This window comes from Pipistrellus hanaki (assembly GCF_964339955.1).
Source record: "Pipistrellus hanaki genome assembly, chromosome: 2".
NCBI lineage: Eukaryota > Metazoa > Chordata > Mammalia > Chiroptera > Vespertilionidae > Pipistrellus > Pipistrellus hanaki.
In genome coordinates, this window is record NC_140504.1 from 48,551,904 (window position 1) to 48,567,113 (window position 15,210).

A 15,210-nucleotide genomic window follows, 5' to 3' on the forward strand; every position below is an offset into this window, starting at 1 on the left:
CGTAGAGCCCGTCATGCTTGAGACCACACTGGACCGGCATCATGAAGGGCCTCACACAATTCTTGGGAAAAGGTGAAAAGAAATGCTGTTTTTATTTCCATAGTTTGTGTCAGCCACAAAATGAATTCTTATTAAAGCACAGCTTTTAGCTACTGTCCCCAATCCTATACTGCCTCTTTCCAGCTTGAAAAGAAATAAAAAAGCCTGCACTATGCTTACTCATTATGATAAGACTGGTAAATGAATCATCTGTAATTTGAAAAGCAATGAACTTGGAGTCAGAAAACACTGATTATCAGCTCTGTGACCACAGGCAAGACACTTCTTCAGATCTCAATTTTTCATGTGTAAACTAGAAAAAAACAACACTAATTATAAGGAGCATATAAGAAAATGTAAGTAGAAGTGGTTTGTAAACATAATATACAAACTTAAGGGGATTTTGCATATTTGTTTAGGGAGGGCCCTTTTAAGATGGAGTTGATATTACTTATATTAACTGGAATTTTAAAGAAATCTGATCATCATTATTTCTTGTGCCTGATGACTACATAATACCTTTCTGAATAATGATTTTGATATAAATATTTACTTTCTTTGAGGTTAAATTTTAAAGGCACCATAGGAGCCTCAAACCGCTGATCCTTATCACTTCAGGATACTGGCAACAGAGGCTCATATACCTTAAAAAGAAGCCTTTAGAAGCTTGCGCTGTGACAATATCCATCAAAACCTTAAAAATGTATATCCCCTAGCCCAGCAATTCTACTTTTAAGAATTAATCTTATGAATGAATAATTATTTACCTGGCATTGTTTTTAATAATGAAAAATTGGAAGCAACCAATTAAATAAATACGTTCATTTGATAAAATATTCTGGATAATAAAAGCCATTTTGTAAAAAAAAAAAAAAAAAAAAAAAAGTAGCTAATTATTAATCTGGGACATTGAAATATAAAAAAAGTAAGTTCACAAAGGAAGCTACAAAAATTGAGTTACTATATAATCCAGCAATTCCACATCTAGATACATAAGCCCCAAGATTTAAAGCAGGATTTTGAAGAAGTATTTGTATATCTATGTTCATAGCAGCATTATTAACAACTAGAGGCCCGTTGCACAAAGAGATTCGTAGAGTGCCACTCCTGTGTATCCCTTCCCCCACCCCTCCCTCTCATAGCAGGTGTCCTGCCCTGCCTGGCCACTCCATGCCTGGAGCAGCTGGGCAGCTGCCATCTTTATCCTTCAATTTGCATATTCTCTCCTGATTGGCTGATGGGCATAGCAGAGGTACAGTCAATTTACATGTTTGTCTATTATTATGTAAAATAGCCAAAAGGTAAAAGCCACCCAAACATCCATGAGCAGATGAATAGGTAAACAAATGTGGTTTATACATACAATGGATTAGTATTCAGCCTTGAAAAGGGAAGAAATGCTGACACATGCTACAATATGAATGAATCTTGGAAACATTATGTTAAATGGAATGAAGCAGTCACAAATAGACAAGTAATATATGATTCAATGTACAAGAAACACCTCAAATAGTTAAATTCACAGAAACAGAAAGTAGGGTGATGGTTGCCAGAGGGAGGGCATGGGGAGTCGTTGTCCAATGAGTATAGAGTTTCAGTCTTGCAGGGTGAAAAGTTCTGGGGATTAGTTGCACAACAATGTGAATGTACTTAACACTACAGAACTGTACACTTAAAAATTACTAAGATGGTAAACTTTGTATTATGTATTTTACCATAATTAAATACTTTCAAAAGGCAAAGACAAGTTATTGAGGCATATAGGAAGCAGTATTTCAGGCAAAAAAAAAATCATGTTTATAACATATACAAGTACAGAAAAACATGGTACATCCTAGGAGATGCATGTAATCTTGCATAGCTGGATGAACCTGACAATATAGAACCTCATACACTATGTTTAAGAATTTTGACTTTATCTAGAAAAAAAATTGAGTTGATTTGCTTAAGATTTCTTATCAAGTTTCCTCAAAAAACTAAAAATGGAACTCCCATTTGACCCAGTAATCCCACTTCTAGTAATATATCCCAAAAAACTAGAAACACCAATCAGAAAGGATATATGCACCCCTATGTTCATAGCAGCACAATTTACCACAGCTAAGATTTTGAAACAGCCTAATCAGCAGATGAGTGGCTTAAAAAACTGTGGTACATCTACACAATGGAATACTACTCTGTGGTAATAAATAAATAAATAAATAAATAAATAAATAAATAAATAGAATTCTTACCATTTGCAACAGCATGGATGGAACTAGAGAGCATTATGCTAAGTAAAATAAGCCAGTCAGAGAAAGATAAATATCACATGATCTCACTCATTTGTGGAATATAATGAACTACATAAACTGATGAACAAAAACAGATCCAGAGACAGAAAAGCATTGATCAGACCGTCAAACCTCAGAGGGAAGGTAGGGGAAGATGGGGGTAAGGGGAGAGATCAACCAAAGAACTTGTATGCATGCATATAAGCTAACCAATGGACACAGACAACAGGGGGTTGAGGGCATGAGTGAGGGTAATGTGTGTGGGGGGGAAGATAAAGGGGATAAGAACACGTATGTAATACCTTAATCAATAAAGAAAAAAATCATGTGAATAATAAAGTCTACTATTTTATTACAAAGAAAAAAGATTGCTTATTGAGTCGAGGACAAAATATTGATAGGACCACTCAGATATGATTCCCAGATAGAGAATGTATATTTGTATAGATATCTGGTATCCTATATAATAAAAGGCTAATTGCAAATTAACCGAATGACTGGTCGCTATGATGTGCACTGACCACCAGGGTGCAGATACTCAATGCAGGAGCTGCCCCAGGCGATCAGTGTGCTCCCACAAGCAGGGCACCACTCAGCCAGAAGCTGAGCTCACGACTGGCGAGTGCAGCTGAGGTGGCAGGAGCCTCTCCAACCTCCGAGGCAGCACTAAGGACCCCCAGGGGATGTACGCCTTTCTAAGCAGACATCCCCCGAGGGGTCCTGGACTGTGAGAGGGCACAGGCCAGGCTGGGGGACCCCATCCTCCCAGTGCACGAATGTCATGTACCAGGCCTCTAGTATGTTTAATAATCATTGTAAATGGGTAAACATCTATATGAAATGCCATATTGTAATGTTTAATCCCTTAATTGAATTGTAGCACACATTTCTAAATATCACTTAACAGATCCTTAATTTTCTGTCATTATCACTTGTTAAATTCTTTGAAGCTGAAAAATAAATGTAATTCCCTTTTTAAAAACAGATGCTACAAAATAACACATATAATACTATTTTTGTAGGGAAAATATATATGTATGAAAAAATACTAGAAATATCGACTTTAAATATTGGAAGTCTTCTTTGGGTTGTACAATTTTTTGTTGTTTTCTTAGTACTTTTCTAAAGTTTCTTCACTGAGCACATAAACTGGACTAACATGTAAGTGAAGAAAAAGAAATCTTAGGCTTCACTTCATCAGATGGCAAATTTTCTAAATACTATGGTAACTGCGCCAATGTAATTTTTGAGACCAGGAGCTAATAATCCCTCTGCAAGTGGGACCCTTAGGAGCTGGTATGTCAGAGAGCAGCTGCTAACCTAGGAAGATCCCGGTCTTTAGAGCCCCTTCTTTTCTCCCTCCTGTCTTTCCTCCCTGTGCCATCTCTCCCTTCCAGTCTCCAGCTGTCTTTCTAGAACTAACACCTGCTTGATGAGATCACTCCCCAAATAGCCTGATATCAGGGTACTTAAGTTCCCTGGGAGCAAAGTATGCTGGGAACTCCAAGGTCTCCTACAAATGGGGTCATGTTAGGGACTCAAATTTGGCTCAGAATTAACATGCTTTATGAAGCATTTTAGAGAAGCTCGATGGGGAAACAAAGAGGGAAGAAGATAAGATTAACAGAAATATGTCTGAAGACTAGAGAAGCTTATGGGAGAGGAAAGGAGGAAGCATGATGGCTAAATCCCAGCCCTCTGTGCAGGACATAGTACACACTTCAGTAGAGTCTTCCTGAGATGCTTAATACAGCATCTGATTGTGAAGGGTTACCATGCTATCACATGCAACTAGGAAGACTCATACTTCTCTTAGAAATATACAGAAATTTAGAGTCCTAAATCTATAATAATAGGAAGAACCCTCTCTATGCCTAGATTGCCTCTGATTTCATTGCCCAGACCTCATTGCTTCCTTTCATTCTCCTCTTCCCAGCCTGGAAATTTGTTCCACCTTTTTCTCTTATTTATCCTTTCTAATTTATCACTCAGGGCTAAGCCCAGGTTTGCTTTCTTATCACATATCACATTATACTTAAACTAGAAGCCTGGTGCACGGATTCGTGCACTGGTGGGGTCCCTTGGCCTGGCCTGTGGGGATCTGGCCAAAACTGGCTCTCCAACATCTCCCAAAGGGTGCTGGATTGCGAGAGGGCACAGGCCAAGCTGAGAGACCCCACCGGTGCACAATCTGGGCTGGGGAGTGACCACGGGAGGGCTCCAGGGCATGTCCAAACCATCTCACTCAGTCCCCCTGGTGGTCAGTGCATGTCATAGTGACTGGATGAATGGTTGAACAGTTGAATGAACAGTTGGACACTTAGCATATTAGGTTTTTATTATATGGGATTATTATCTGTATTGACTTCCTTCATTTAAATATAAGCTCTTTGAGGGCAAGAACTGGGTCACATTCACCTTTGTAGTCACACTGCCTAGAACATACTAGGTGGTATTAAATTTCGATTGAACTGAATTGACCATTAAGGATTCCTTATTGCTAATGCTTTCGCATTTCCTACTTGAACAAGCATTTCCATGACCCTTGAATTTGGTGCATTGACCAACTTCTAGAGCCTTTAGAGACCCAACTTCCTCCTATCCATCAGCACCATCCCCAAGGGAACCCTTGGACAGGAGGGCTTCCCTTGAGGCAAAAAGGACTGATGCAATTCTCCTTCTATAATAGATTGGATCAAATCTTTGTTATCCTGTAATATAAGACCCTAGAGCCTAATCACTTTTCTAGAAAGCTATCTTTTATATTAAGAAGACCATAGTTAAGCGTTTTAGAGCAAACTCATCCTTGAGTATGGAGAATTTGGGGGTCAGTGATTTCTCTGGACAGGGGTCTCTCTTGCTCACTCTGCACAGCCTTCTCTTCATGTCCAGACTTATGCTGTGCTCAGAGTCCAGATCTAACACACGAGGCATTTTTGCTGATAAGCCACTGGTTTGGCTTTGGAGAATAGCTCTATTGATCTCCAGTAGTCTTTGTTCCTCAAGTGATTTCAGCTAAAAAAAAAAAAAGAAAGAAAAAAAGAACATGTGAATAAGCTGATCTCAGAGTCTGCCTGGCTTGAGCTTGACTTTGACCTGATCTGAACTTCCTGGCACTTTGGACCAGAACAGCACCATCACACCCAAGTTCCCAGTACAAGGTCACAATGCAAAGAAGAGAACCAAAGCACTGGTCCAAGGAGATCTTCCTAAATGCTACATTATGCTTGAGTATTTTTATTCTCTCCTGATTTGTTCACAATTAACTTTTAAAGCTAATTGTGTAAACAGATAGCTTCATGAGCAGAGATAATGAAGCCTAGAAACCCATTATAACAACTGTATACTCTTACAGCACTTCCTTATGGCTCAATGTGGAGTCAACAAACTATGGAACAAGAATGATTAGGATATATTCCCCATGATCTCACTTATATGTGGAATCAAATGAGAAAGAAAAAAAATGACAAACAAAATAGATCCAGAGATACACGGAAGCATGCAATCATGCAATGGACTGAAGATCCTCAGAGTAAAGGGGATTGGGAAGAGAGAGAAGAGAGAAACCAAAGAAATTATATGCTTAAGCCATGGACACAGACTATAGTGGGGTGAAGGCCTGAGGAGAAGATGGGAGTGGAGAGGAGGTGGAGTCAATGGGGGGTGGGGGACGCGGGGAAGAGGACATCTGTAATGCTTTCAACAATAAAGATACATTTAAAAAAAAGAATGACTCACCAAACAAACTTTTGCTTTTCTTTTTCTGGTGCTACATTTAACTGGTTTATCCCTCAGAGTAAAGCTATTATAATGACATTATCCTTCTAATGAGCAACGGTACAATGCTTTCCTGATGGCAATACCCAGAATTATGCAGTGTTTAACAGCCACCACGACGTTAGGGAATATTCAGTAATTTTTCTATTGCAAATACCCTGGTCATATTCAAAATGAATGAGTGTAATTCTTTTGGTGTTTTTTCAAACTTTTAATTATTTTAATAAATCATGGCTCCCAAAAGGAATAAGCACAGTTCATTAGCAGAGCTAATGAAAATGTCGTATTCAGTAAAACTTACAAGAATATAATTCCCTGAAGCAAAATGTTTTCAGATGCTTTGTTTGCCAACTTTATTAATGAAAAACTTTGTGGTCTGGAATAGTAAACTGAACATAATTGAGGGGGTATGGACAATAATCCTTACACAAATAATAATTTATATAAATTTTTTTTTTAAATGACTAACAATAGTGTTACAAATCTTCAGGGGGTGGTAAGAGATTTATTTAAATAAGACTAGTTACAAAACATTATTATTAATAATTCTTTTTCTGCTCTTACATTAATTGGTGAGGCCTTCTCTTCATTTATGTTTAACCAAGGGACTTGGAAAAGTTTGAAGTAAATAGTTTAGTTGCTATAAGACCATAAACAATGACTCAAGATTTGAATTTCCAACTCCCAAAGATTCATCTATGTAGTTTCCTTCTTAGACAAGTTTTGTCCCAGATAAATAAAAGTTGTTTTTGTGCCTGTCTCATACTAGCATAATACATATTAGCTGAACCTAATGAATGAAGCTTTTATTTAAGTAGCAGACTAGCAGACTAAACAGTCTTTCTAATATTATCTTTGTATTCTTGTAAGAACTTTTTCTTGTTAGTGGGGGAATAAATGATGACCACCTGAATGAGAACAGTGGCTATTTACTCAAAACTTGCTGTAGCTCAGGAGTCAGCTACCATCACTTGTGTTTGGTAGGGACTCAAAGGAAGGCAATAAAATGGGAAAGCTTTACTGTTGACATGAGAAAGCTGGAGGCTGGATAAATATATAGAAGTAGGGCATTTTGTGGGATTGATTTGGGGAGCACATTTGGTTTTCTCTGGTTAGTCCTGAGTTAAAAGCAAGAATAAAAATAAAATAAAATAGCCGAAACCAATTTGGCTCATGGATAGAGCATCAGCCTGCGGACTGAGGGGTCCCGGGTTCGATTATGGTCAAGGGCATATACTTTGGTTGCGGGCACATCCCCAGTAGGGGAAGTGCAAGAGGCAGCTGATTGATGACTCTCTCTCATCGATGTTTCTAACTCTCTATCTCTCTCTCTTCCTCTCTGTAAAAAAAATCAATAAGATATAAAAAAAAAATAATAAAATAGGTAAGCTGGCAGACACTGACAAAGTCCTGATCATTGTAGACCAATTGCTTCAGAGACTGTCATTTGGTTCCCAGAGACTATTGCCTGTCCCATACCTCTGTGTATATTCAGTCTCTCAACATATATACCAGTCAATATCTTGAATTGCTTTTTTTTTTTTTATCCCCATCCCCCTTGAAATCTCAAAATGTAGTGGCATACAGAGTGATTTACCAAGTCATTAAAATCCACTCTTAAAGAGTGTGAGTCATGGAGAGATGGGAATGGAGAACAAATTTTATTTCTAAATATACTTGTTTCTAAACTGTTTGCAGCTTTATTCCTTAACCATAAATAGATGTTAGCTTCATAATTTAAAAAATTGCATGTTTACTTTTAAATATGCCCTTAAAGAAAGCATCAGAATGTAAACTAAGGTATACTAATATTTGAATACTGAATGCGAATAGAGAGATTTTGTTTAGAGTTTTTGTGATGAGGGAAGAAACTTAAATTTTTTCACTCTCAAAGGATCTTCTAGTTATTTCTAAGAGTTTTAGGGACTTACACACATGTTACATTGGGAAGGTTATCAGAAGTAATTTTAAAAGTGTCCAGAGTGAACACCAGAGATCCCTAGAAAAGGAGTTTGAGCATTCTTGTCATTCTGGACTGTGATGACCACTTCCTTCACCTGTCTCATTCTTCAGGAAGGTGGCTGCTGCAGCAGTTGAAGTTAGCATATTTTTTACATCTACATTTAGCAATGGAATTCTGCTTCAAGATTCAATATGGCATGGGAGTCAATGAGAATCACCTACATTCTCTTTATATAAATTTCAAAATAATCTTTATCCTTAATCAAATTATTACACGCAAATAGTTTTTAAAGATCAAAGAATGCCAAAGGTCTTATAGTAAAAATAAAAAAGTAGTACCTTGCCCTCTCCTCCCCTCCCCACTGCTACTGCTCCCATTCTGGAGAGAAATCTGCAATTCTTTTTTTTTAAAAATATATTTTATTGATATTTTATAGAGAGGAGGAAGGGAGAGAGATAGAGAGCTAGAAACGTCAATGAGAGAGAAATATCGACCAGCTGCCTCTTGCACACCCCCCACCGGGGATGTGCCCGCAATCAATGTACATGCTCTTGACCGGAATCGAACCTGGGACCCCTCAGTCCGCAGACCGACGCTCTACCACTGAGCCAAACTGGTTTCGGCGAAATCTGCAATTCTTTTAGCCAGGGCCTCCCCTCATGCCCGCCTTGGCCTGGTGCTGCACACTCACCTGCTCCATCATCCCACCATGGTCTGGCTCTCATCAGGGCCCATTGGGGCCAACAGTGCCTCCACTGCCACCCACACATCACCACCGCCATGTTTCACACTGCCCCCTGGTGGTCAGTGCATGTCTAACTCCCAGTTGGTCTAACTCCGCTTGTAGGGACAATTTGCATATTAGCCTTTTATGATATAGGACTAGAGGCCCAGTGCAAGAAATTCGTGCACGGGGTGGGGGAGGGGGAGAGTCCCCACAGCCCAGCCTGCACCCTCTCCAATCTGGGACCCTTTGAGGGATGTTAAATTGCCCGTTTAGACCCCATTTCACCAGGATCGGGTCTAAATGGGCAGTCGGACATCCCTCTCACAATCCAGGACTGCTGGCTCCCAACTGCTCACCCGCCTGCCTTCCTGATTGCCCCTAACCACTTCTGCCTGCCAGCCTGATCACCCCCCTAACCACTCCCATGCCAGCCTGATTGATGTCTAACTGCTCCCCTGCCAGCCTGTTTGCCCCCAACTTCCCTCCTCTGCTGGCCTGGCCACTCCTAACTGCCCTCCCCCACAGGGTTGATCACCTCCAATTGCCCTCCCTTGCAGACCTGGTGCCTCCAAACTGCCCTCCCCTGCTGGCCATCTTGTGGTGGCCATCTTGTGTCCACATGGGGGCAGGATCTTTGACCACATGGGGGCAGCTATCTTGTGTGTTGGAGTGATGGTCAATCTGCATATTAATTTTTTATTAGATAGGATAGAGGCCTGGTGCATGGGTGGGGTCTGGCTGGTTTGCCCTGAAAGGTGTCCTGGATGAGGGTGGGGGTTCCCTTGGGGCAAGGGGCCTGTGGTGGTTTGCAGGCCAGCCACGCCCCCCCAGTGACCCAAGCAGAGGCCCTGGTATCTGGGATTTATTTATTTTCTACAATTGAAATTTTGTAGCCTAGAGCAGAGCCAAGCCCTCTGCTCATTCCATTTCTGTTTTGTTTTATGTATCTTCTATAACTGAAACTTTATAGCCTTGAGTGGAGGCCTAGGTCGGCTAGGGCAGATAGAAAGCTTGGCTTCCATTGCCAGGGAAACCCAAGCCTCTCAATTGCTCTCTGTGGCTGCAGACAACTTGGATGTGGTTAATTTGCATACTTGCTCTGATTGGCTGGTGGGCATGGTTTGAGCGGAGTGATGGTTAATTCGCGTATCACTCTTTTATTAGGTAGGATTACTTACACACCATACAATTCACCCATTTAAAGCATACAATTCAATGGCTTTTAGTATATTCATAGAATTGTGCATCCATTACTATACTCAATTTTAGAACATTTTTATTAACCTCACACAAAAAACAAAACAAAAACTTCACCCTTTAGTCTTCCACCACTAACCCCTCATCTCTCCATTTCCCTCAACTCTAGGTAACCACTAATCTACTTCCTGTCTATAGATTTGCCGATTTTGGACATTTCATATAAAAGGAAACATACAATATGTGGTTCTTTGTAACAGGCTTCTTTCACTTAAAATAATGTTTTCAAAGATCATCCATATTGTAGAACATGTCAATATCTCATTTCTTTTTATTCCTGAATAATAATTCATTGTATGAATAGTTCACATTTTATTAATCCATTCATCAGTTCATGGACTTTTAGGTTATTTCCACTTTTGACTATTATGGATATTGCTGCTCTGAACATTTGTGTACAAGTCTTTGTGTGGACATATGTTTTCAATTATTTTTGGTGTATTCCTAGGAGTGGAATTGTTGTGTTAAATGATAACTGTATGTTTAACCCTTTGAGAAACTTTTAGACTGTTTTCAAATTGGCTGCACCGTTTTTTACATTCCCATCAGCAATGTATGAGGCAGGGTTCTGATTGACCCACATTCTAGTAGCTCTTGTTTTATTAATAGGTATGCCTTCACAGATATGTTGTGTGTGTATAATAATTAACATCATTAAAATGTCCATATTACCCAATGCAATCTATTGATTCAACATAATTGAATTTGGTATCTATTTTAATAGAAATTATGTTGAATCTATAGATTGCATTGGGTAGTATGGACACTTTAATGATGTTAATTATAAGAACAAAGTTGGAGGTATCACCCTACTTTTTTATTATAGCCATCCTAGTGGGTATGAAGTTGTATCTCATTGTGGTTTTGATTACACTTTCTTGATGGCTCAGCCTAATTTTTGTTGTGAACCTCCCAACTATAAGTTTCTATGAATCTTTTGTATCTCTGGCAATTCTGTTTTCCTTCTGGAGGACATCTGCCCAGCTATGGTTTCTGGATGTAGAAGGAGGAAGGGGGCTGGTAAGGGAGAATCTCTGTGGTCAATGTGCAGATTTTCCTTCATTCTCCTGTGTTGGGTACTGTAACTCTTCCTCTGTGTCTGGTATCCCAAAATCCACAGCCTGTCTTTTTCTCCAGTAAACAAAACTCCTCTTATGGAGGAGTAGGAAAGGTGGCCACCTATCTGAATGTGTGGGAATCTAGCATGTAACTTCTCCTTATATCTGTATGGGCATTTAACCATTCTTTTTTATTCGGCTCCCACTTGCCATCTCTAGCTGCACCTCATCTTCAGTGGTATCAGAAACTTCTATTTCTTTAGCTCTTTAGAGTTCTTCAAGACAACTGTAGCTGCTTTTATTTTTAAGTTTAAAAATTTAATTAAGGAATATTCCAAATATTCACAAAAGTACAGAGGCTAAACAGAACAGACAACCTATAGTCACGGTGCAGAATTAACATGTTACAGTTATACATCACACACATGCACTCTTTTTCCCCCTACTTGTTTTTTATTTTTATTTTTATTTTTATTGAATTTATTGGGGTGACACTGGTTAATAAAAAATATAAAGGTTTCAAGTGTACAATTCTATAATACATCAACTATATATTGTATGGTTGTATGTGTATAATAATTAACATTCATCCCCCTCAAAGTGAAGCCTCCGTCAGTCACCATTTATCTCCCCTTTACACTCTTCTACCACCTTCCTTTTCCCTGTCAATCACCATACTGTTGTCTATGTCAGTTTTTTTTTTTAGTTTTTTTTTCTTAATCCCTTTACCTTTTTCACCCATGCCCCGACCCTGACAGCTGTCAGTCTGCTCTCTATCTATGAGTCTGTTAGTTTGTTAGTTTTATTTTGTTCATTAAATTCCACATATAAGTGAAATCATATCCAAAATGAATCAGGAAGAATCAGAAAATCTGAATAGACCAATTACAACTAATGATGGAAGCAGTAATCAAAAAACTTCCAACAAATAAAAGTCTTGGACCAGATGACTTCACAGGTAAATTGTACCAAATATTCAAAGTAAAACTAACATCTCTCCTCGAACTATAAATGAATTTAGTAAAGTAACAGGATACAAAATTAATATTCATAAATCAGTGGCATTTTTATACACCAATAATGAACTATCAGAAAGGAAAATTAAGAAAATCCCATTTACAATTGCAATTATATATATATATATATATATATATATATATATATATATATATATAAAAGGAGATACCTAGGAATAAATTTAACCAAGGATGTAAAAGACCTGTACTCAAACAATTATAAGATACTGAAGAAAGTGAGGAAGATACAAATAACTAGAAACATATATTTTGTTCATGGATAGAAATAATTAACATCATTAAAATGTCCATACCACCCAATGCAATCTATAGATTCAACATAATTTATATTAAAATACCAATGGCATATCTCATAGAACTAGAACAAATATTCAAAAAACTTATATGGAACCACAAAAGGCTCCAAATAGCCTCAGCAATCTTGAGAAAGAAGAACGAAGTTGGAGGTATCACCCTACTTTTTTTTTTTCCTGTTTTTGTTTTTGTGTTTTTTTGGTATCTTTGTTTGGGGAGGGATATTTTCCACTCACCCAACCCCTTGCCCAGGCATTTGAATTTGACAAATTCTACAACTACTGCCTGTCTTGTTGGGGTTACTAAGCACTTTTATTTTCATTGAAGATGAAAAAAACAAGTTTCTTCTTGTTCTAATATTTTGGGAGTGATTTCCTGAAAGAAAGAAGAACAGAGACATAGTTTTAATATGCTCCCTTGAATCCAAGCTTCTCTAAATTATTATGGTAGCATTTCTTATTAAATATTTGCTCCTCCCTTATTCTTAAATTATTTTATTCATTTTCCTGATAATGCCCCCACTTTATTTTTTATTTTGCACTTATTATTTTGTTATCTCCTATCTGCTTTAGGTTTGGATTTATTTACTAGTATTCATGTGCTAATTTGCAATTTGAAATGATACAGAACTTGAGAATTTTTTTACTGTATAATTCCACTTTATTTTTTTATTGTTTAAAGTATTACATATAGTAGTATATATATCTCTTCCTTCTCCCCATTGACCTTCCCCCAGCCTCCCCTAGCTCCTGTCGCATGCCCTCATCCCACCCCCGCAGTGATTTATGTCCCTTAGTGTGCCTATATGCATGCATACTAGTTCTTCGGTTGATCTCTTTACCCCCCTCCCCAACACTCCCCAGCCTTCCCGCTGTAATTTGACTGTCTAGAATTTGAGAAATTTTTGCAGGGTTTTTAAGAAGCATATTTGCAAGTTTCTGCAACTTAACTTATAAAAGATTGAGGATGTTTAATCACAGTTGATAAAATTATCTTTTAGAAGAAATTAATCTAATTTAAAAGAAATTTAAATAGAAAATGAGATTTTAAATAATTTTTTGTCTTTATCATTCTTCTTGTAAGCTTAAAATAAAAGGAAATAATAAAGGAATATAGGATTATACAACATGAGAAACAGGGAGATTACAGGCTCTAACAAGTGTCATATCCCAAAAATGAAAAGCTGGCACAGAAAGCTTTTGGAAGACTGTGGCAGTATTTTGTGCTAACGGAGTTTGGTCATAGGACTTAATCCACATCCGGTTATGAAGAATACTTTGGCTTCTTTTGCTTATTAAAATTCATTAGCCAAGCCACATCTTAGAAATGGAATACAAATGACATCCTAAAATTCTAATAGCCTTTCTTCAAATTCCAATTAAGTTTCCAAGTTTGTGTTCTTTACCTATGAAAGGATCATTTGACCAAGGAGCCATACCCAGGTCCTTCTTTGAATAGACACTGGTAATCCTCTTGGCAGGGAGTGGGATAAGGCAGCTATCTCAAGTAAGAAGACTTGAGTATAATCCTAAGGACTTTAACATGAGATCCTAAGGTTCTGTCAATACCTTGGGTTCTTCAAAAGCAGACAGGCAAATTTGGTTGAACTTAGAAACATAGCTTTAGAAAAGATTACCAATTCCCACTCCCTTTCCCTCCCAAAAGGAAGATGGATTGTTCCGGAAGTGCCAGTAGCATTATGCTAGCAGGAGAAAAGTGCTTTGATAACTGTGTGCTGATACAGTTGGGGAGCTCTTCTGGAGTTGACTTCACGTGTCTATGGAATGAAACGATTGTACTAAATAGTGTCTGAAAGCCGGGTGCGATGTCCCATACACCTGTGAAAGCACTCATTCATACTCTGGGATACTTACAATGGCAAATGGAGGAAGCAGAGAAGGAAGCTATAGAGCAGAGGTTCCCAAACTTGTTTGTGCCGTAGACCCCTTGCCATGTTTTTCGGTTTTGGGTAGACCCCCTACTTACCTGATATTGATTTTTTTGTAAATTTCTAACTGTAGTGAAGTTTAGTGTTAAAATTTAATAAAAAATAATGTACCTACTTTTCTCCGGCATTCTCAAACAAAATAACACTGATTCACTATAATTTGTATGATAAACTACCAGTTTATATTTTTTAAAATATTTTCTCAGCACTTTCCTATTCAAGATTCAGGAAACGAATGAACGTATTTTTCTCACATTCATATTTATAGAGTGACGAATTGAACAAGTCGGTGCAAGTTCGCGAAGCTTTGAGACAAAAATTGGCAAGAATGTTTACTGCGCGTATGCTTGTAACAAGATGATACTGGTATATCATTATGTGCAGGTTTTTATCCTACAACTTACACAATTTTATAAACATATATAATAAATTTTTTACTTCATAGGTACTTTTATAAATAATTTATATGTTTTTATATTATAAGATAATATGATGTAAGTAAATAGGTACTATCAGTGTATGTTGAGATCCACTATCGTGGACCCCCATTTTCATTTCATGGACCCCCAAATTTTTTTTTCGCTGACATAGACCCCTTGCAGGTTGTCATAGACCCCTGGGGATCGATATAGACCACTTTGGGAATCACTGCTATAGAGTGTTTTAAGTAAAAACCTTTGCACTAAAAATTTAATTTAGTCACAACATATCACCAGGGTGTGGATATTTATTTCTTTGTGATCAGAGATGACTTCCTATTTCCATCAAAATTGTCTACACTGTGAAAGGCATTCTAATACATGATAACTAGGTTACAGACTAGCTTTTTACACACAC